The 20426-nt window shown below is 42.4% G+C and overlaps 11 non-coding genes across 11 annotated transcripts; 7 read left to right on the plus strand and 4 right to left on the minus strand.

Moving 5' to 3' along the window:
• Window positions 1–3339: 3339 nt before the first annotated feature.
• Window positions 3340–3410, plus strand: Trnag-gcc. Its single transcript has one exon. It is a non-coding gene; the product is annotated as a tRNA-Gly (tRNA).
• Window positions 3411–4648: 1238 nt separating this feature from the next.
• Trnag-gcc lies at window positions 4649–4719 on the plus strand. The gene has a single exon. It is a non-coding gene; the product is annotated as a tRNA-Gly (tRNA).
• A 1238-nt stretch (window positions 4720–5957) lies between these two features.
• Window positions 5958–6028, plus strand: Trnag-gcc. Its single transcript has one exon. It is a non-coding gene; the product is annotated as a tRNA-Gly (tRNA).
• A 345-nt stretch (window positions 6029–6373) lies between these two features.
• Window positions 6374–6445, minus strand: Trnac-aca. Its single transcript has one exon. It is a non-coding gene; the product is annotated as a tRNA-Cys (tRNA).
• Window positions 6446–7269: 824 nt separating this feature from the next.
• Window positions 7270–7341, plus strand: Trnai-uau. Its single transcript has one exon. It is a non-coding gene; the product is annotated as a tRNA-Ile (tRNA).
• A 1882-nt stretch (window positions 7342–9223) lies between these two features.
• Window positions 9224–9295, minus strand: Trnaw-cca. The gene has a single exon. It is a non-coding gene; the product is annotated as a tRNA-Trp (tRNA).
• Window positions 9296–11238: 1943 nt separating this feature from the next.
• Window positions 11239–11309, plus strand: Trnag-gcc. The gene has a single exon. It is a non-coding gene; the product is annotated as a tRNA-Gly (tRNA).
• A 5730-nt stretch (window positions 11310–17039) lies between these two features.
• Window positions 17040–17111, minus strand: Trnaw-cca. The gene has a single exon. It is a non-coding gene; the product is annotated as a tRNA-Trp (tRNA).
• Window positions 17112–17932: 821 nt separating this feature from the next.
• On the plus strand, window positions 17933–18003 carry Trnag-gcc. Its single transcript has one exon. It is a non-coding gene; the product is annotated as a tRNA-Gly (tRNA).
• Window positions 18004–18348: 345 nt separating this feature from the next.
• Window positions 18349–18420, minus strand: Trnaw-cca. The gene has a single exon. It is a non-coding gene; the product is annotated as a tRNA-Trp (tRNA).
• An 821-nt stretch (window positions 18421–19241) lies between these two features.
• Trnag-gcc lies at window positions 19242–19312 on the plus strand. The gene has a single exon. It is a non-coding gene; the product is annotated as a tRNA-Gly (tRNA).
• The last annotated feature ends 1114 nt before the right edge of the window (window positions 19313–20426 follow it).

The raw sequence follows: 20426 nt of genomic DNA on the forward strand, positions 1-20426 counted from the left end.
TCCGGAAAACGAAGGAAGTAACTGCAAACGGGAAAAGGTATGCTGATTATTCTGGAAATCATCAAGATCTCTAGCTGTAGCTGCTCTACTAGGGAAAGGACATTGAGCCATGTTCTTAGGATTTGTTTCTTGCGCTCTTAAGCTCTCCTGTCTTGAATTGTGAGATTGTGTTGAAATGCTGCTCGTAGACGATCGAGATTCGCTGTAACGTCTGCGACGCTCCTGGGTGGTGTAATCAGTACGCGTGGGCGTCTGGTCGAACATCGACGACGGGAGAAGCGAATAGGGCGGTGGTCGGCGAATCGCACCTGTCGTGGACGGCGAACGGTCCTCTCCTCTTGACGGTGTGCTGGTTGTTGGGCCGCGGGTTGTTGAGATACGTCCTCCGCCGTATGGGATGGTAGGAATCGTTGCAATCGGACCTTGATTTGGGAGAGTGTTTGTTTGATCTCCTCCGCCAACTGCACGTTGTTCGGGTTGACTGCTCCCGGGAAGTTGTCCAATTTCCTCAGCAACGAGTTGATTTCCGGAATTAGCGGTTCCAGCGGAGTCAGCAGGCGTAGCTCCCGCAGGTAGAAGATTAAGTTGCGGATGTCTATCAGGAACGACTGTTGATGGGTCAGTAGCTGCACTTCCAAGTGGGAGGATAACTCTCTCACTTCGTACGTTAGATGTAGGTAGCGTATTTCTCGGTGTCTGATTGAAGTTCCAAAATTCTGAAAAGAGGCTAGGACTGTCTCGTGTTTCTGTGGTGTCACGCCTTGCAGTTCCGTGATGCAGTGAATTTGACTCAGCAGAAATATCAGGAATTGTCTCGCATGTGATATGAAGATCGATGTCAGCACGGACGCTTGGGCTTCCGATTGGGTTGTTTTCTTCACCTGTGCGTGTAGTTTCACCTGTAGGATCGACGTCAGATGTCTCAGCAGAATCGTTGGTTCTGTCCACACTGTCGTTGGATTCGTTTCGGGTAAATAGTGGTTCGATGGACGGATGTCTTGAATCAACCAAATTAGCTGTACCCAGGTCTTCGGATCGGTCGACTGAAAGTCCGCTTCTCTCTCCTTCAGGCTCTTGATCGCAAGGATAAGGTACGGAAGCTGGCTCGTTTTGGGCTGGAATATCTTCTGTTGATTGTTCTTGATTTTGTCGAATAGATGTCGTAGGCTCAGGTTCAGTTGATTTTCCATTCGGGGAGTTCCTCGTGAAAAACCCTAACACAGTTTTTGCTACTGAACTAGACTTAGGCGAAACTTTTGGAGGAGACTTAGCTGGAGAAATACGCGCAGCAATTCTAGCAAAAATAGAGGGTGAACGCTCCTCTGAAACGGTTCCAGAGGCAAAACTACCTCTGGGTTTCCGTCTGGAAACAAGATCAAGACGAGCTACGGCTTCGTACGCACCGTTAGACCTAAGCTTACTTAACTGAGAACTAACTCTAGATGGTTGTGTACTTACAACGAAAGAAACGGGTTCAGCATGCAACTTATCGAAATTAAGTGATCTAGCTACAGTTGGCTCACTCGGCCGGGGAACGTTAATTTGGGGCACACTGGGTTGTATGGGAGTTCGTTGAATTCTAGACCCGCCAGTAAAGACATCATCATTCATTGTGGTTGAGTTCAAAAAGCGCTGCCACCATTATGTAATACATCCCCTTGGGGGTAAAGTATTACAAAGAATTAAATGTTGTTTCGAATTGGAATTTAAGTGAACTCGGAGGCGAATTACCCACAATGATAGACATGTATTTTACTTGACTAAGGCCATAAGAATTACACGGGAAAGGACATACAATATGACAAGAAAGGGAATAACGAGCCAGACCATAATGGCCAACGAAATAAGGACAATTTGGAAGCTTACCGATGTAGCGCGAGCGTTACGGGAGCGCGCGTTGGTAAAACGATAGGAAGCGGAGAAATTAACACTGAGCAATTCGACTACTAAACGTTTCAGAACTGTGAGAAGACTCTAGCAAATTCAAGAATTTGCACCGACAGAGTTTCCGCGTCTAAACGTTGTGGAAGTTGCCGAACGACTCTGTTTGTCGGAAATGTGGGTTCATCACGAAACCTCGCATTTCGGGAGTGGTCACAGACGCTGATGGCCTGTCGCAACTCGGCACGAGCAACCAATCAAGAGATGTTTTATTAAGTGGTTGATGGTGACGTGTAAGCAACCAATCAACTGATTGTTTATTTATTGTGCGATATGCGCATCAGTTGCAGGTGTTCATCGAGGTCAGCTAAAAGCGTTGATGACTTCATCTCCGAATTGACAAACAATGTTTCAAGGAAGTAAACAGGAAATACGATACGAATTGCAAACGTTAACATAAGAAGAAAGGTGGATATCATAAATGAAAAAGGGAGTAACATAAGATCATAAAATTTGGGCATGTTGAGTAAATATATTTGTAGGCCTTCGTTACAAAACCCTCTGATCTCGACGTGATTTGAACACGCAACCTCCTGATCTGGAGTCAGGCGCGCTACCATTGCGCAACGAAATCCAAAACATAATGTTTTGTTTTGCAATCAAATAATGCACAACATTCAAATGCATGTACTACGTACGCCATTTAATTTTGTTTTTGGAGATCTGTAGTACATCATTAAAGTTAGGCAGAAAGATAATTTTACCTCGTTTTTAAGAAATATTTTAGATTTCAAGATAATTTAGAGTTATTGTGTGTATTTCATTAACCTTGTGAGTAGCTTTAGAATAGTGGTAAACATGCGCTGTAAATGTTGAAGGAAGATCCCAGTGAATATTGGTGATAAACTTGATTGACACGCCGGAATCAGATAGATATACTAGGCAGATGCTTTCTGTGCTTTCCTATACTATAGAGGCCAAGGAACTTCGACAGTTAAAGAGACTATTTCGGACTAAAAGTTTTTTCGTTAAAGCACGGATGTTAATCAAGTTGCTGATGGGTAAGAGGCTCCAAAAAATACAAAAACATTTCGTGTTGGTAGGGAGCAGTAGTTGCCATTATTTTGCATCGATGGTTCTGTGTTAGAATGCTGGTTACCCGGTCGATGCATTTTAGTAACACAACAACAATTTAAAATGCTACGAAAGGTGTAATTGGAACGTAATGCAGACATTCAATTGCAACAGCAGAGTGGCGCAGCGGAAGCGTGCTGGGCCCATAACCCAGAGGTCCGTAGATCGAAACTACGCTCTGCTAGTAAAAAATCGAAGGTGAAATATTAAGTCGATACATTTACAGAATTAAGAACTAAGAAAAGTAATTTATTAATACCAGTAAACAAACTGTTGTAAATGATGTGTAACGAATAAATTCATAAAACAGCACTAATATTCTCAGCATCGATGGTTCAGTGGTAGAATGCTCGCCTGCCACGCGGGCGGCCCGGGTTCGATTCCCGGTTGATGCATTTTACGTCTAATATTGACATTTCATTTAAAGAATCCCTAGGCGACCGTAACAAACACAAATTGCGACTAATCAGTTTCCCTAGTTACGTCACCACTTTCACGAACCCTAAGTATATCGCTACATGCAGTTGGCGAACTTCACCTTCTCTTAACATTACTACATTTTTGGTAAGCTACCACTTACTTGCGCATCATTAATATGCAATTTGAAATAAAAGTATTATTGAATGCAATTGTCAAATGGTTTACACGTCCACAAAGTCTAAGGATTATTGCCCTGGAATAGCTGTCACTCTAACGTCATTGATTGATACATTTAAACATGAAATGCTGAACAAACCCTCTCATCTCGACGTGATTTGAACACGCAACCTCCTGATCTGGAGTCAGGCGCGCTACCATTGCGCCACGAAATCCGAAACATAATGTTTTGTTTTGCAATCAAATAATGCACAACATTCAAATGCAAGTGCTACGTACGCCATTTAATTTTGTTTTTGGAGATCTGTAGTACATCATTAAAGTTAGGCAGAAAGATAATTTTACCTCGTTTTTAAGAAATATTTTAGATTTCAAGATAATTTAGAGTTATTGTGTGTATTTCATTAACCTTGTGAGTAGCTTTAGAATAGTGGTAAACATGCGCTGTAAATGTTGAAGGAAGATCCCAGTGAATATTGGTGATAAACTTGATTGACACGCCGGAATCAGATAGATATACTAGGCAGATGCTTTCTGTGCTTTCCTATACTATAGAGGCCAAGGAACTTCGACAGTTAAAGAGACTATTTCGGACTAAAAGTTTTTTCGTTAAAGCACGGATGGTAATCAAGTTGCTGATGGGTAAGAGGCTCCAAAAAATACAAAAACATTTCGTGTTGGTAGGGAGCAGTAGTTGCCATTATTTTGCATCGATGGTTCTGTGTTAGAATGCTGGTTACCCGGTCGATGCATTTTAGTAACACAACAATTTAAAATGCTACGAAAGGTGTAATTTGAACGTAATGCAGACATTCAATTGCAACAGCAGAGTGGCGCAGCGGAAGCGTGCTGGGCCCATAACTCAGAGGTCCGTAGATCGAAACTACGCTCTGCTAGTAAAAACTCGAAGGTGAAATATGAAGTCGATACATTTACAGAATTAATAACTAAGAAAAGTAATTTATTAATACCAGTAAACAAACTGTTGTAAATGATGTGTAACGAATAAATTCATAAAACAGCACCAAAATTCTTAGCATCGATGGTTCAGTGGTAGAATGCTCGCCTGCCACGCGGGCGGCCCGGGTTCGATTCCCGGTCGATGCATTTTACTTCTAATATTGACATTTCATTTAAAGAATCCCTAGACGACCGTAACAAACACAAATTGCGACTAATCAGTTTCCCTAGTTACGTCACCACTTTCACGAACCCTAAGTATATCGCTACATGCAGTTGGCGAACTTCACCTTCTCTTAACATTACTACATTTTTGGTAAGCTACCACTTACTTGCCCATCATTAATATGCAATTTGAAATAAAAGTATTATTGAATGCAATTGTCAAATGGTTTACACGTCCACAAAGTCTAAGGATTATTGCCCTGGAATAGCTGTCACTCTAACGTCATTGAATGATACATTTAAACATGAAATGCTGAACAAACCCTCTGATCTCAACGTGATTTGAACACGCAACCTCCTGATCTAGAGTCAGGCGCGCTACCATTGCGCCACGAAATCCGAAACATAATGTTTTGTTTTGCAATCAAATAATGCACAACATTCAAATGCAAGTGCTACGTACGCCATTTAATTTTGTTTTTGGAGATCTGTAGTACATCATTAAAGTTAGGCAGAAAGATAATTTTACCTCGTTTTTAAGAAATATTTTAGATTTCAAGATAATTTAGAGTTATTGTGTGTATTTCATTAACCTTGTGAGTAGCTTTAGAATAGTGGTAAACATGCGCTGTAAATGTTGAAAGAAGATCCCAGTGAATATTGGTGATAAACTTGATTGACACGCCGGAATCAGATAGATATACTAGGCAGATGCTTTCTGTGCTTTCCTATACTATAGAGGCCAAGGAACTTCGACAGTTAAAGAGACTATTTCGGACTAAAAGTTTTTTCGTTAAAGCACGGATGGTAATCAAGTTGCTGATGGGTAAGCGGCTCCAAAAAATACAAAAACATTTCGTGTTGGTAGGGAGCAGTAGTTGCCATTATTTTGCATCGATGGTTCTGTGTTAGAATGCTGGTTACCCGGTCGATGCATTTTAGTAACACAACAATTTAAAATGCTACGAAAGGTGTAATTGGAACGTAATGCAGACTTTCAATTGCAACAGCAGAGTGGCGCAGCGGAAGCGTGCTGGGCCCATAACTCAGAGGTCCGTAGATCGAAACTACGCTCTGCTAGTAAAAACTCGAAGGTGAAATATGAAGTCGATACATTTACAGAATTAATAACTAAGAAAAAAAATTTATTAATACCAGTAAACAAACTGTTGTAAATGATGTGTAACGAATAAATTCATAAAACAGCACCAAAATTCTCAGCATCGATGGTTCAGTGGTAGAATGCTCGCCTGCCACGCGGGCGGCCCGGGTTCGATTCCCGGTCGATGCATTTTACGTCTAATATTGACATTTCATTTAAAGAATCCCTAGGCGACCGTAACAAACACAAATTGCGACTAATCAGTTTCCCTAGTTACGTCACGACTTTCACGAACCCTAAGTATATCGCTACATGCAGTTGGCGAACTTCACCTTCTCTTAACATTACTACATTTTTGGTAAGCTACCACTTACTTGCGCATCATTAATATGCAATTTGAAATAAAAGTATTATTGAATGCAATTGTCAAATGGTTTACACGTCCACAAAGTTTAAGGATTATTGCCCTGGAATAGCTGTCACTCTAACGTCATTGAATGATACATTTAAACATGAAATGCTGAACAAACCCTCTGATCTCGACGTGATTTGAACACGCAACCTCCTGATCTGTAGTCAGGCGCGCTACCATTGCGCCACGAAATCCGAAACATAATGTTTTGTTTTGCAATCAAATAATGCACAACATTCAAATGCAAGTGCTACGTACGCCATTTAATTTTGTTTTTGGAGATCTGTAGTCCATCATTAAAGTTAGGCAGAAAGATAATTTTACCTCGTTTTTAAGAAATATTTTAGATTTCAAGATAATTTAGAGTTATTGTGTGTAGTCAGGAGCGCTACCATTGCGCCACGAAATCCGAAACATAATGTTTTGTTTTGCAATCAAATAATACACAACATTCAAATGCAAGTGCTACGTACGCCATTTAATTTTGTTTTTGGAGATCTGTAGTACATCATTAAAGTTAGGCAGAAAGATAATTTTACCTCGTTTTTAAGAAATATTTTAGATTTCAAGATAATTTAGAGTTATTGTGTGTATTTCATTAACCTTGTGAGTAGCTTTAGAATAGTGGTAAACATGCGCTGTAAATGTTGAAGGAAGATCCCAGTGAATATTGGTGATAAACTTGATTGACACGCCGGAATCAGATAGATATACTAGGCAGATGCTTTCTGTGCTTTCCTATACTATAGAGGCCAAGGAACTTCGACAGTTAAAGAGACTATTTCGGACTAAAAGTTTTTTCGTTAAAGCACGGATGGTAATCAAGTTGCTGATGGGTAAGAGGCTCCAAAAAATACAAAAACATTTCGTGTTGGTAGGGAGCAGTAGTTGCCATTATTTTGCATCGATGGTTCTGTGTTAGAATGCTGGTTACCCGGTCGATGCATTTTAGTAACACAACAATTTAAAATGCTACGAAAGGTGTAATTGGAACGTAATGCAGACATTCAATTGCAACAGCAGAGTGGCGCAGCGGAAGCGTGCTGGGCCTATAACCCAGAGGTCCGTAGATCGAAACTACGCTCTGCTAGTAAAAAATCAAAGGTGAAATATTAAGTCGATACATATACAGAATTAATAACTAAGAAAAGTAATTTATTAATACCAGTAAACAAACTGTTGTAAATGATGTGTAACGAATAAATTCATAAAACAGCACTAATATTCTCAGCATCGATGGTTCAGTGGTTGGATGCTCGCCTGCCACGCGGGCGGCCCGGGTTCGATTCCCGGTTGATGCATTTTACGTCTAATATTGACATTTCATTTAAAGAATCCCTAGGCGACCGTAACAAACACAAATTGCGACTAATCAGTTTCCCTAGTTACGTCACCACTTTCACGAACCCTAAGTATATCGCTACATGCAGTTGGCGAACTTCACCTTCTCTTAACATTACTACATTTTTGGTAAGCTACCACTTACTTGCGCATCATTAATATGCAATTTGAAACAAGATTCCTTCGGTAATGTCCTTCGGGCAATTTTTTTGAAAAAAAAATTGTCTATAGACATGTAACGTGGGCCAAAGATAAACAGATTTTGGATCCAAGATTTCTAAATTTCAATCAATTTATAGTGTTCATCTGCTGTAGTCTACTGTCCGGAATTAGCAGCACGGGAGCTTATGTAAAAAAATTAAAATGCAATAACGAATTTGAAGAATTTTATACAAAAATGTACTACCGAATGCAATAGTTTTTTTAATACACTTCTGGGAATCTAACCATATCAATATTGGCTAGGATAATGTAAGTTTAAGACCTATCAAGCGACTTAAAAAAATTTTCCAAAAATTAGAAAACAATGACATGAAGAAAAAATGTTTTATTTCCGCATGAGTATTGAACAATTAAACTTAATGGTGCCAGCGCAACCCCTTACCACTACGCTGTTATTGACATAATGCGACTAGTATGAATAGCAGTTTAATTTTACATCATCTGCAGCAGTATACTGTCCGGAATTAGCAACACGGGGACTTATGTAAAAAAAAATGAGAATGCAATCGTGAATTAGATGAAGATTTTTCCTCAAAAAAGACAACAAATTGAATTGTCTTGTAAAAGCAATTTCAGGGAATGTAACCATATAAATATTACTTAGGATAGTTTAAGTTTAAGACATACTAAGCGACTTAAAAATTTAACAAAATATACGCATAAAAAGGAAAAAACTAAATAAATTTTGCGTTTTAAAGAGTATTGATCCATTGATCTTAGTGTTATGAGCCCAACACCTTACCGCTGAGCTATAACACACATACATGTGGATATAGCATCTAAAATTAGTTATCTTGTCGCCGCTGTGTAACTTTCTTTTTCATAGTCTCCGTTCTGGCAGCACGTTTACTACTGCAATATAAAAAAATATATAAAAATCTACTGCTTAAAACATTTTGTTAAAGAAAACACTTACTGTTTAGTGACTGTTATACAGCCTTCTGCACTGACTGCAATGCATTGACAGTTGTAAGGTTACGCAAACAAAATCAAATTCACTGCCTAGGATTCGGCAACCAGCTAGGTAACAATTACGCAAATTATTTTTTTAAAACTGTAATAGAATCAAATGAAAAAGCTACTATACCACGTATCAAATTTTGACAGAATTTTGTACAAAATTTGGGGACGATTGGTCATTCAGGGAAGAAACGTATATGGAAATACATAATGGACATTAAACCTTCTGAGATCTACTACTACTACCCTACCCCCTATACCCCACACCCTAAAATTGTTAAAGTCCTTCAGTATATATACATATATACCCTCAGGGATAAAAGTATTATTAAATGCAATTGTCAAATGGTTTACACGTCCACAAAGTTTAAGGTTTATTGCCCTGGAATAGCTGTCACTCTAACGTCATTGAACGATACATTTAAACATGAAATGCTGAACAAACCCTCTGATCTCGACGTGATTTGAACACGCAACCTCCTGATCTGGAGTCAGGCGCGCTACCATTGCGCCACGAAATCCGAAACATAATGTTTTGTTTTGCAATCAAATAATGCACAACATTCAAATGCAAGTGCTACGTACGCCATTTAATTTTGTTTTTGGAGATCTGTAGTACATCATTAAAGTTAGGCAGAAAGATAATTTTACCTCGTTTTTAAGAAATATTTTAGATTTCAAGATAATTTAGAGTTATTGTGTGTATTTCATTAACCTTGTGTGTAGCTTTAGAATAGTGGTAAACATGCGCTGTAAATGTTGAAGGAAGATCCCAGTGAATATTGGTGATAAACTTGATTGACACGCCGGAATCAGATAGATATACTAGGCAGATGCTTTCTGTGCTTTCCTATACTATAGAGGCCAAGGAACTTCGACAGTTAAAGAGACTATTTCGGACTAAAAGTTTTTTCGTTAAAGCACGGATGGTAATCAAGTTGCTGATGGGTAAGAGGCTCCAAAAAATACAAAAACATTTCGTGATGGTAGGGAGCAGTAGTTGCCATTATTTTGCATCGATGGTTCTGTGTTAGAATGCTGGTTACCCGGTCGATGCATTTTAGTAACACAACAATTTAAAATGCTACAAAAGGTGTAATTGGAACGTAATGCAGACATTCAATTGCAACAGCAGAGTGGCGCAGCGGAAGCGTGCTGGGCCCATAACCCAGAGGTCCGTAGATCGAAACTACGCTCTGCTAGTAAAAAATCGAAGGTGAAATATTAAGACGATACATTTACAGAATTAATAACTAAGAAAAGTAATTTATTAATACCAGTAAACAAACTGTTGTAAATGATGTGTAACGAATAAATTCATAAAACAGCACTAATATTCTCAGCATCGATGGTTCAGTGGTTAGTTTATGGAGGGTTTTCCGGAAGGGGAAAAAACATGTATGAGGTGGGTGAATTTTAAAATATTACTAAAATTACATAAATAAAATATATGGGAAAGAATCTACTAATCTACTGGGTAGGGAGTTTCTACGGGAAAAGGGGGGATATCCTCAGCTTCGGGGTTTGGTGCACCATGATGGAAATGGGCACACACCATTTCCATTGATCCCTGGATCGATGCCAATCGGGCCTTGAATCGGAAGGCACCCCAGGATCTTCCGTTGATTCCGAGAATCGAACGGATTTCGTCGTTCCTGGGGTACCATGATCCAAGGGACCCGACAACCAGGGGGAGAATCCTCCCATGCGAAGAATATTTATCATATTTCCGCTGGTAGGCATTCTCCATACTCCCTGGTTGGTCATAGCAGACCACGACGTCGACCATCACCCGGGAACCGGATAGTTGAAATTCAACATCCGGTCTTAACCTTTGCCCGGGGATGGCATTGTTGATCGTGACGTCGTGTCCCTGCTTGACTAGCAGCGACTCCAAGAGATCTTGGATGGTGTTGTGCCTCTTGGTGGCGAGCTGGAGACCTTCTTCACAGTGGTTAAGCACATGAAACCCGGTCTCGTTTTCCTTTCCGCATCGGCGGCAACTCGTATCTTGCTCCTGTGAGCAAAACCACGAGTGCCCCCGAAGAGGAAGGATGTCGAGCCGGGCCCTGTGAAGATATCTCCAGTCTCGGAAGGAGAGGGGCGTACGGCAGGATACCAGGCGAGCCATGTCTTTCGACTTGTCTTCCAGGGAGAGGCCAGTGGCAACTACTCCCTGGTGGCTCTTGTCGGAAATTAGGTCCCTGGTATAGCGCTGCCGAGCTACTTTCCGAAGTCCGCGGACTGCCTTGACTGGGCTTACGGAGACGTCATCGGCGACAATTCTTATATTTTCATCGCCGGATACATCAATCCGCACTCCCAGTCGTTTGGCAGCTTGGCGGGCAAGAGTCCAAAGATTGGACCCTGCCTCCGCGTACCTCAGTCTGTAGAGCCCCCCATCCACGGATCCCGAAAGATATTCCCCAACTGGGTATTCCCCAACCCAGCACTAATATTCTCAGCATCGATGGTTCAGTGGTAGAATGCTCGCCTGCCACGCGGGCGGCCCGGGTTCGATTCCCGGTCGATGCATTTTACGTCTAATATTGACATTTCATTTAAAGAATCCCTAGGCGACCGTAACAAACACAAATTGCGACTAATCAGTTTCCCTAGTTACGTCACCACTTTCACGAACCCTAAGTATATCGCTACATGCAGTTGGCGAATTTCACCTTCTCTTAACATTACTACATTTTTGGTAAGCTACCACTTACTTGCGCATCATTAATATGCAATTTGAAATAAAAGTATTATTGAATGCAATTGTCAAATGGTTTACACGTCCACAAAGTCTAAGGATTATTGCCCTGGAATAGCTGTCACTCTAACGTCATTGAATGATACATTTAAACATGAAATGCTGAACAAACCCTCTGATCTCGACGTGATTTGAACACGCATCCTCCTGATCTGGGGTTAATATTCCATTCTACTTGTTTATTTATATTCATTTTTCAACTCATTTTCCGTTCTTTTAAATTTTTTTTTCCCATTTCCCTTCAAGGTGAGCGAGGTAGCGGTCCCTGGTCTGGGGATCGCAAGAGACAATTGGCGGAGACACACATAAAAGAAAGACATTCTAGGAGAGGGGTTCAGTACACCACCCAGTATGTTTGCCTTGGCTGTAAAAAGGAATTTAATTCGTTTATTTCAGCCGGCAGACATGCAAAACCTTGTACTGAGTCCCTTTCCTCCAGTATTCTCCGCCAATCCCTCGAACTAACCATTGCATCTGCAATGGATGGTTCGCAGGGGTCTCCTAATCCCGCTCACTCTTCTCTCCCCACGTTTTCCCCTTCCAGAATTGAAGGGGACAAAATCATTTTAAAATACCCTGGGAAACCCACGAAGTGTCCTAGGTGTGAGTGGACTACCTTGGCAACTAACACCAGAGCTATGGGTAGTATCCACAGACACCTAGAGACAGCCCACACACTAGGACTAGTTAAATATTGGGAATGCGGAGTGTGTGGATTTGCTGGAGATGGCCCTACACTAAAAGGGCATTACCAGAGATTGCACTCAGCACCACAGCAATCACCCTCCATCCGGTCGCCACGGTTTTTCAACGCAGATACCTCTGTTCGGGATTCTTCTGTGGTAGCGACCTTCCAAGAGGAGATCGCTGTCACAGAAGATGAGCGTCAAGAGTTATCCGTGATGGGAATGCCGGCGATCGAAGAGGAGGGGCCTGGTAATGCCCAATCTCCAGCAAATTTTACCCAAAGCCCCATTTTAATTCTTGAGAGGGAGTTCACCACATCTTTTAATACACAAAATTTTTGTTGGCTCTACAAACTCCCTCTACAAGAAATTTCTTATCCACCACCTGTAGCTCCGGAAGGGCCCCAACCTGATCCCACTCAAGAGACCCAACCCTTTTTCCCCAGTCAGCAAAATGTTCGAAGATGCAGCCAAGACAGCTCAGAAGAGCAAAGCCAAAGAGGCGGCGATTTCGCTTGTCTCTGGGTACCTGCTTTTCTGAGCTGCGAGACCCTTCTTGATCTTGAAGGCGTCCTCGAACGTTGCATTGCTGACTGGCTCCCCAAAGCACAGATTTTAGAAGACCCTAGCCCTGAAAAACCCCGAGGAAACCCTAATGGTAGAAAAAGAAACCAAAACCGGCAGATGCAGAGAGCCCGGTGACAGATCAAGCTCAAGGCCTACGAAGCGAGGAAGATTCAACGGCTTTTCAATATCTACCCAAGAAGAGCCGTTCGAGAGGTGCTCGGAGATCGTTCACCCTCGTACGATGGCACTGTTGAAGCTGCGGAGGAATACCTCGAGAGGACTTACCACCGCTCGAGTCTACCTTCGCAGCAGTGCCAGAGTGCGAGGGTACTCTACGACACCTGCGACTGGTCCCATCCATCAAGGGACCAGATGGACTTCATCAATCGTGCGCCTAGCCAAAAAGAGCTTGAGGCTAAACTTCGCCGGGCTACAAATACATCACCAGGGGTCGATGGCCTAGAATATCGACATCTAAGAGCCCTCGACCCCGACTGCATCTTGCTGGAAACAGTTTGTAGAATAGTTTGGAAGATTGGAATTCCTAACTGTTGGAAAATATCGCGAACAGTCCCCATCTTTAAGAAAGGGGACACTAGCGATTATTCCAACTTTAGGCCAATTTCCCTTCTTCCGACCATCTACAAACTGTTCTCGGGAGTAATCAGCCAGAGACTCACAGAGGTCGCCTCAGATCTTGGCTGGTTATCTCCCGAGCAAAAGGGTTTCCTCCCGGGGGTCCATGGTATCCAGGAGCACACACAGCTCTTGCAGACCGTTGTCGAGGAGACAAGGACCAAACGAGGCATGTGTCTATAGCATGGCTAGACATGTGCAATGCGTTTGGTTCTGTTCCTCACGCCGTTCTTGGAGAGCTGTTTGCTTCTCTTCCGATACCAGACGACCTTCGGCGCATCCTGGCGGACATTTACTTGGGGAATCGGATGGATTTTGCCGTTCAGAAAGAATCTGTTCGTATTTCCCCAACAGCAGGTGTTCGTCAGGGTGACGCTCTTAGCGCCCCTATTTTTAATCTGGCTTCCGAGCCCCTCGTCAGGGCCGGAAAGTCCAATATCAACCCTGGATTTTTTTTATTTGGCTCACTCGTCAAGACCACGGCATATGCTGACGACATTGCCGTGGTTACAAATTCTCCTGACGAGCTCCAAAATATTTTAGACATTTTATCCCTCACCGCTGACACCTTAGGGCTGCAATTCAACGCCGGGAAGTGTGCTTGCTTGGTCATTGACAAAGGCAAGCCGTCTGAGGCTCTGTGCCGAATCGGTACTCAACCCATTCGGTGCTTGGGACCAGACGACCAAGAGACATATCTTGGTACACCGATCGGAAGGGAAATTGCGGTTTCGTCCTCCCACTGACCTTATCCCTAACCTTGACAAGATTGCCGCCTCCCACCTCGCAACATGGCAAAAACTTGAGATTTTCCGTAGCCACCTTCTACCTTCCCTTTCCCATCACCTCGCTTCGGGTCGGGTCCTGAAAGACTGCCTCACCCAACTGGACACTGAGTGTAGGAAGTTCTTAGGCCTTTTTGCAACCTTCCCAATCACGCAACGGTCCCGTTTTTCTAAGCGGACCGGCGGGTTGGGGGCCTAGGAACATACCGCCTCACTGATGATGCCGATATCTGGACCATCGCCAGGGCTGCTCAGCTCCTCACTTGTAGAGACCCTACAGTGAGGAACATATGTCGAGAGCAGCTCCATGAAACCATCCGGCGAGGGTTCAGAAACGAGCATCCAGGAGTGTTGCCAGTTGGGGAATATCTTTCGGGATCCGTGGATGGGGGCTCTACAGACTGAGGTACGCGGAGGCAGGGTCCAATCTTTGGACTCTTGCCCGCCAAGCTGCCAAACGACTGGGAGTGCGGATTGATGTATCCGGCGATGAAAATATAAGAATTGTCGCCGATGACGTCTCCGTAAGCCCAGTCAAGGCAGTCCGCGGACTTCGGAAAGTAGCTCGGCAGCGCTATACCAGGGACCTAATTTCCGACAAGAGCCACCAGGGAGTAGTTGCCACTGGCCTCTCCCTGGAAGACAAGTCGAAAGACATGGCTCGCCTGGTATCCTGCCGTACGCCCCTCTCCTTCCGAGACTGGAGATATCTTCACAGGGCCCGGCTCGACATCCTTCCTCTTCGGGGGCACTCGTGGTTTTGCTCACAGGAGCAAGATACGAGTTGCCGCCGATGCGGAAAGGAAAACGAGACCGGGTTTCATGTGCTTAACCACTGTGAAGAAGGTCTCCAGCTCGCCACCAAGAGGCACAACACCATCCAAGATCTCTTGGAGTCGCTGCTAGTCAAGCAGGGACACGACGTCACGATCAACAATGCCATCCCCGGGCAAAGGTTAAGACCGGATGTTGAATTTCAACTATCCGGTTCCCGGGTGATGGTCGACGTCGTGGTCTGCTATGACCAACCAGGGAGTATGGAGAATGCCTACCAGCGGAAATATGATAAATATTCTTCGCATGGGAGGATTCTCCCCCTAGTTGTCGGGTCTCTTTGATCATGGTACCCCAGGAACGACGAAATCCGTTCGATTCTCGGAATCAACGGAAGATCCTGGGGTGCCTTCCGATTCAAGGCCCGATTGGCAGCGATCCAGGGATCAATGGAAATGGTGTGTGCCCATTTCCATCATGGTGCACCAAACCCCGAAGCTGAGGATATCCCCCCTTTTCCCGTAGAAACTCATAACAGCAGAGTGGCGCAGCGGGAGCGTGCTGGGACTATAACCCAGAGGTCCGTAGATCGAAACTACGCTCTGCTAGTAAAAAATCAAAGGTGAAATATTAAGTCGATACATTTACAGAATTAATAACTAAGAAAAGTAATTTATTAATACCAGTAAACAAACTGTTGTAAATGATGTGTAACGAATAAATTCATAAAACAGCACTAATATTCTCAGCATCGATGGTTCAGTGGTTAGTTTATGGAGGGGTTTCCGGAAGGGGAATAAACATGTATGAGGTAGGTCAGGTGCATTTTAAAATATTAAAAAATTAATAAAATAAATAAATTATATGAGGAAAGAATCTACTAATCTTGGTAGGGTTTTACGGGAAAGGGGGGATATCCTCAGCTTCGGGGTTTGGTGCACCATGATGGAAATGGGCACACATCCATTGCCTTATCCCTGGATCGCTGCCAATCGGGCCTTGAATCGATAGGCTAGGCCCAGGATCTTCCGTTGATTCCGAGAATCGAACGGATTTCGTCGTTCCTGGGGTACCATGATCCAAGAGACCCGACAACCAGGGGGAGAATCCTCCCATGCGAAGAATATTTATCATATTTCCGCTGGTAGGCATTCTCCATACTCCTTGTTTGGTCATAGCGAGACCACGACGTCAACCATCACCCGGGAACCGGGAGGATAGTTGAAATTCAACATCAGGTCTTAACCTTTGCCCGGGTAGGGCATTTTTGATCGTGACGTCGTGTCCCCTTGCTTGACTAGCAGCCATTCCAAGAGATCTTTTGGATGGTGTTGTTCCCTCTTGAGGTGGCGAGCTGGAGACCTTCTTCACAGTGGTTAAGCACATGAAACCCGGTCTCGTTTTCCTTTCCGCATCGGCGGCAACTCGTATCTTGCTCCTGTGAGCACAAACCACGAGTGCCCCCGAAGAGGAAGGATGTCGAGCCGGGCCCTGTGAAGATATCTCCAGTCGCGGAAGGAGAGGGGCGTACGGCAGGATACCAGGCGAGCCATGTCTTTCGACTTGTAATCCAGGGAGAGGCCAGTGGCAACTACTCCCTGGTGGCTCTTGTCGGAAATTAGGTCCCTGGTATAGCGCTGCCGAGCTAGCTCTTCCAGAATGCTCACCTGCCACGCGGGCGGCCCGGGTTCGATTCCCGGTCGATGCATTTTACGTCTAATATTGACATTTCATTTAAAGAATCCCTAGGCGACCGTAACAAACACAAATTGCGACTAATCAGTTTCCCTAGTTACGTCACCACTTTCACGAACCCTAAGTATATCGCTACATGCAGTTGGCGAACTTCACCTTCTCTTAACATTACCACATTTTTGGTAAGCTACCACTTACTTGCGCATCATTAATATGCAATTTGAAATAAAAGTATTATTGAATGCAATTGTCAAATGGTTTACACGTCCACAAAGTCTAAGGATTATTGCCCTGGAATAGCTGTCACTCTAACGTCATTGAATGATACATTTAAACATGAAATGCTGAACAAACCCTCTGATCTCGACGTGATTTGAACACGCAACCTCCTGATCTGGAGTCAGGCGCGCTACCATTGCGCCACGAAATCCGAAACATAATGTTTTGTTTTGCAATCAAATAATGCACAACATTCAAATGCAAGTGCTACGTACGCCATTTAATTTTGTTTTTGGAGATCTGTAGTACATCATTAAAGTTAGGCAGAAAGATAATTTTACCTCGTTTTTAAGAAATATTTTAGATTTCAAGATAATTTAGAGTTATTGTGTGTATTTCATTAACCTTGTGAGTAGCTTTAGAATAGTGGTAAACATGCGCTGTAAATGTTGAAGGAAGATCCCAGTGAATATTGGTGATAAACTTGATTGACACGCCGGAATCAGATAGATATACTAGGCAGATGCTTTCTGTGCTTTCCTATACTATAGAGGCCAAGGAACTTCGACAGTTAAAGAGACTATTTCGGACTAAAAGTTTTTTCGTTAAAGCACGGATGGTAATCAAGTTGCTGATGGGTAAGAGGCTCCAAAAAATACAAAAACATTTCGTGTTGGTAGGGAGCAGTAGTTGCCATTATTTTGCATCGATGGTTCTGTGTTAGAATGCTGATTACGCGGTCGATGCATTTTTGTAACACAACAATTTAAAATGCTACGAAAGGTGTAATTGGAACGTAATGCAGACATTGAATTGCAACAGCAGAGTGGCGCAGCGGAAGCGTGCTGGGCCCATAACCCAGAGGTCCGTAGATCGAAACTACGCTCTGCTAGTAAAAAATCGAAGGTGAAATATTAAGTCGATACATTTACAGAATTAATAACTAAGAAAAGTAATTTATTAATACCAGTAAACAAACTGTTGTAAATGATGTGTAACGAATAAATTCATAAAACAGCACTAATATTCTCAGCATCGATGGTTCAGTGGTAGAATGCTCGCCTGCCACGCGGGCGGCCCGGGTTCGATTCCCGGTCGATGCATTTTACGTCTAATATTGACATTTCATTTAAAGAATCCCTAGGCGACCGTAACAAACACAAATTGCGACTCATCAGTTTCCCTAGTTACGTCACCACTTTCACGAACCCTAAGTATATCGCTACATGCAGTTGGCGAACTTCACCTTCTCTTAACATTACTACATTTTTGGTAAGCTACCACTTACTTGCGCATCATTAATATGCAATTTGAAATAAAAGTATTAGTGAATGCAATTGTCAAATGGTTTACACGTCCACAAAGTCTAAGGATTATTGCCCTGGAATAGCTGTCACTCTAACGTCATTGAATGATACATTTAAACATGAAATGCTGAACAAACCCTCTGATCTCGACGTGATTTGAACACGCAACCTCCTGATCTGGAGTCAGGCGCGCTACCATTGCGCCACGAAATCCGAAAAATAATGTTTTGTTTTGCAATCAAATAATGCACAACATTCAAATGCAAGTGCTACGTACGCCATTTAATTTTGTTTTTGGAGATCTGTAGTACATCATTAAAGTTAGGCAGAAAGATAATTTTACCTCGTTTTTAAGAAATATTTTAGATTTCAAGATAATTTAGAGTTATTGTGTGTATTTCATTAACCTTGTGAGTAGCTTTAGAATAGTGGTAAACATGCGCTGTAAATGTTGAAGGAAGATCCCAGTGAATATTGGTGATAAACTTGATTGACACGCCGGAATCAGATAGATATACTAGGCAGATGCTTTCTGTGCTTTCCTATACTATAGAGGCCAAGGAACTTCGACAGTTAAAGAGACTATTTCGGACTAAAAGTTTTTTCGTTAAAGCACGGATGGTAATCAAGTTGCTGATGGGTAAGAGGCTCCAAAAAATACAAAAACATTTGGTGTTGGTAGGGAGCAGTAGTTGCCATTATTTTGCATCGATGGTTCTGTGTTAGAATGCTGATTACCCGGTCGATGCATTTTAGTAACACAACAATTTAAAATGCTACGAAAGGTGTAATTGGAACGTAATGCAGACATTCAATTGCAACAGCAGAGTGGCGCAGCGGAAGCGTGCTGGGCCCATAACCCAGAGGTCCGTAGATCGAAACTACGCTCTGCTAGTAAAAAATCGAAGGTGAAATATTAAGTCGATACATTTACAGAATTAATAACTAAGAAAAGTAATTTATTAATACCAGTAAACAAACTGTTGTAAATGATGTGTAACGAATAAATTCATAAAACAGCACTAATATTCTCAGCATCGATGGTTCAGTGGTAGAATGCTCGCCTGCCACGCGGGCGGCCCGGGTTCGATTCCCGGTCGATGCATTTTACGTCTAATATTGACATTTCATTTAAAGAATCCCTAGGCGACCGTAACAAACACAAATTGCGACTCATCAGTTTCCCTAGTTAAGCCACGTTCAGACTACAGCCTTTTTGAGCGTTTTACGTACTACGTATAACGTTTTTACGCTCCGAGTTACGTAGCTGGGAACGGAAGAGTGTTCAGACACAACGCTCTACGTAGTACGTAATACGTAAACTCAAAACGTAGTCAAAACGAAGTCAAAACTGAGCGTACGTAAAAATGAGATTGATCTCATTTTTACATAAGTTTTTGGGACGTTCTACGCACTACGTAGCCAAAATCTATTACGCTTGTCTACATTCTTTTGTTTTTTCAGGTTTTCTCTCCTGTTTATTCATTCTGGGATATGTCAGGTGTAGAATTGTAAATTTAATAATTAATTTTTTTAATTTTTATTTTAAAAATAAATATGGGGCCTACTAAAGTTGCCAAAAGAATTCCCCTAACAAATTCAAGTCGCCCCCAAAAAATCACCAATAAAGAAAATCAAAAAGTAAATATTATGTCATGAAATCTTTTGCAACTATTTTGGTTTATTGCTTATTCTATTTTAGGTCTTCAAGAAATTGGTCAGAAGAAGAACGTTTCGTCCTCAGAACTTTTATCAATAAATATAACAAAGAGCTACAACAGGTACAAAAATCTACAGCAGACGCTAGAATCTCCGCAGAATCTAGCCTAGGCCTACTCTACGTAAATTTGACAGTGTAGTCTGAACAGTCTACGAACACATTTACGTAAATATGGCTCCGTAAAAAACGCAGCGAAATTTACGAAGTACAAACGTAAACTTTTAACGTTATACGTTATACGTTATACGTAGAAAAGAGCTGTAGTCTGAACGATACTTTACGTCACCACTTTCACGAACCCTAAGTATATCGCTACATGCAGTTGGCGAACTTCACCTTCTCTTAACATTACTACATTTTTGGTAAGCTACCACTTACTTGCGCATCATTAATATGCAATTTGAAATAAAAGTATTATTGAATGCAATTGTCAAATGGTTTACACGTCCACAAAGTCTAAGGATTATTGCCCTGGAATAGCTGTCACTCTAACGTCATT

The sequence above is a fragment of the Daphnia magna genome, unplaced genomic scaffold (genome assembly GCF_020631705.1).
Source record: "Daphnia magna isolate NIES unplaced genomic scaffold, ASM2063170v1.1 Dm_contigs189, whole genome shotgun sequence".
Lineage (NCBI taxonomy): Eukaryota > Metazoa > Arthropoda > Branchiopoda > Diplostraca > Daphniidae > Daphnia > Daphnia magna.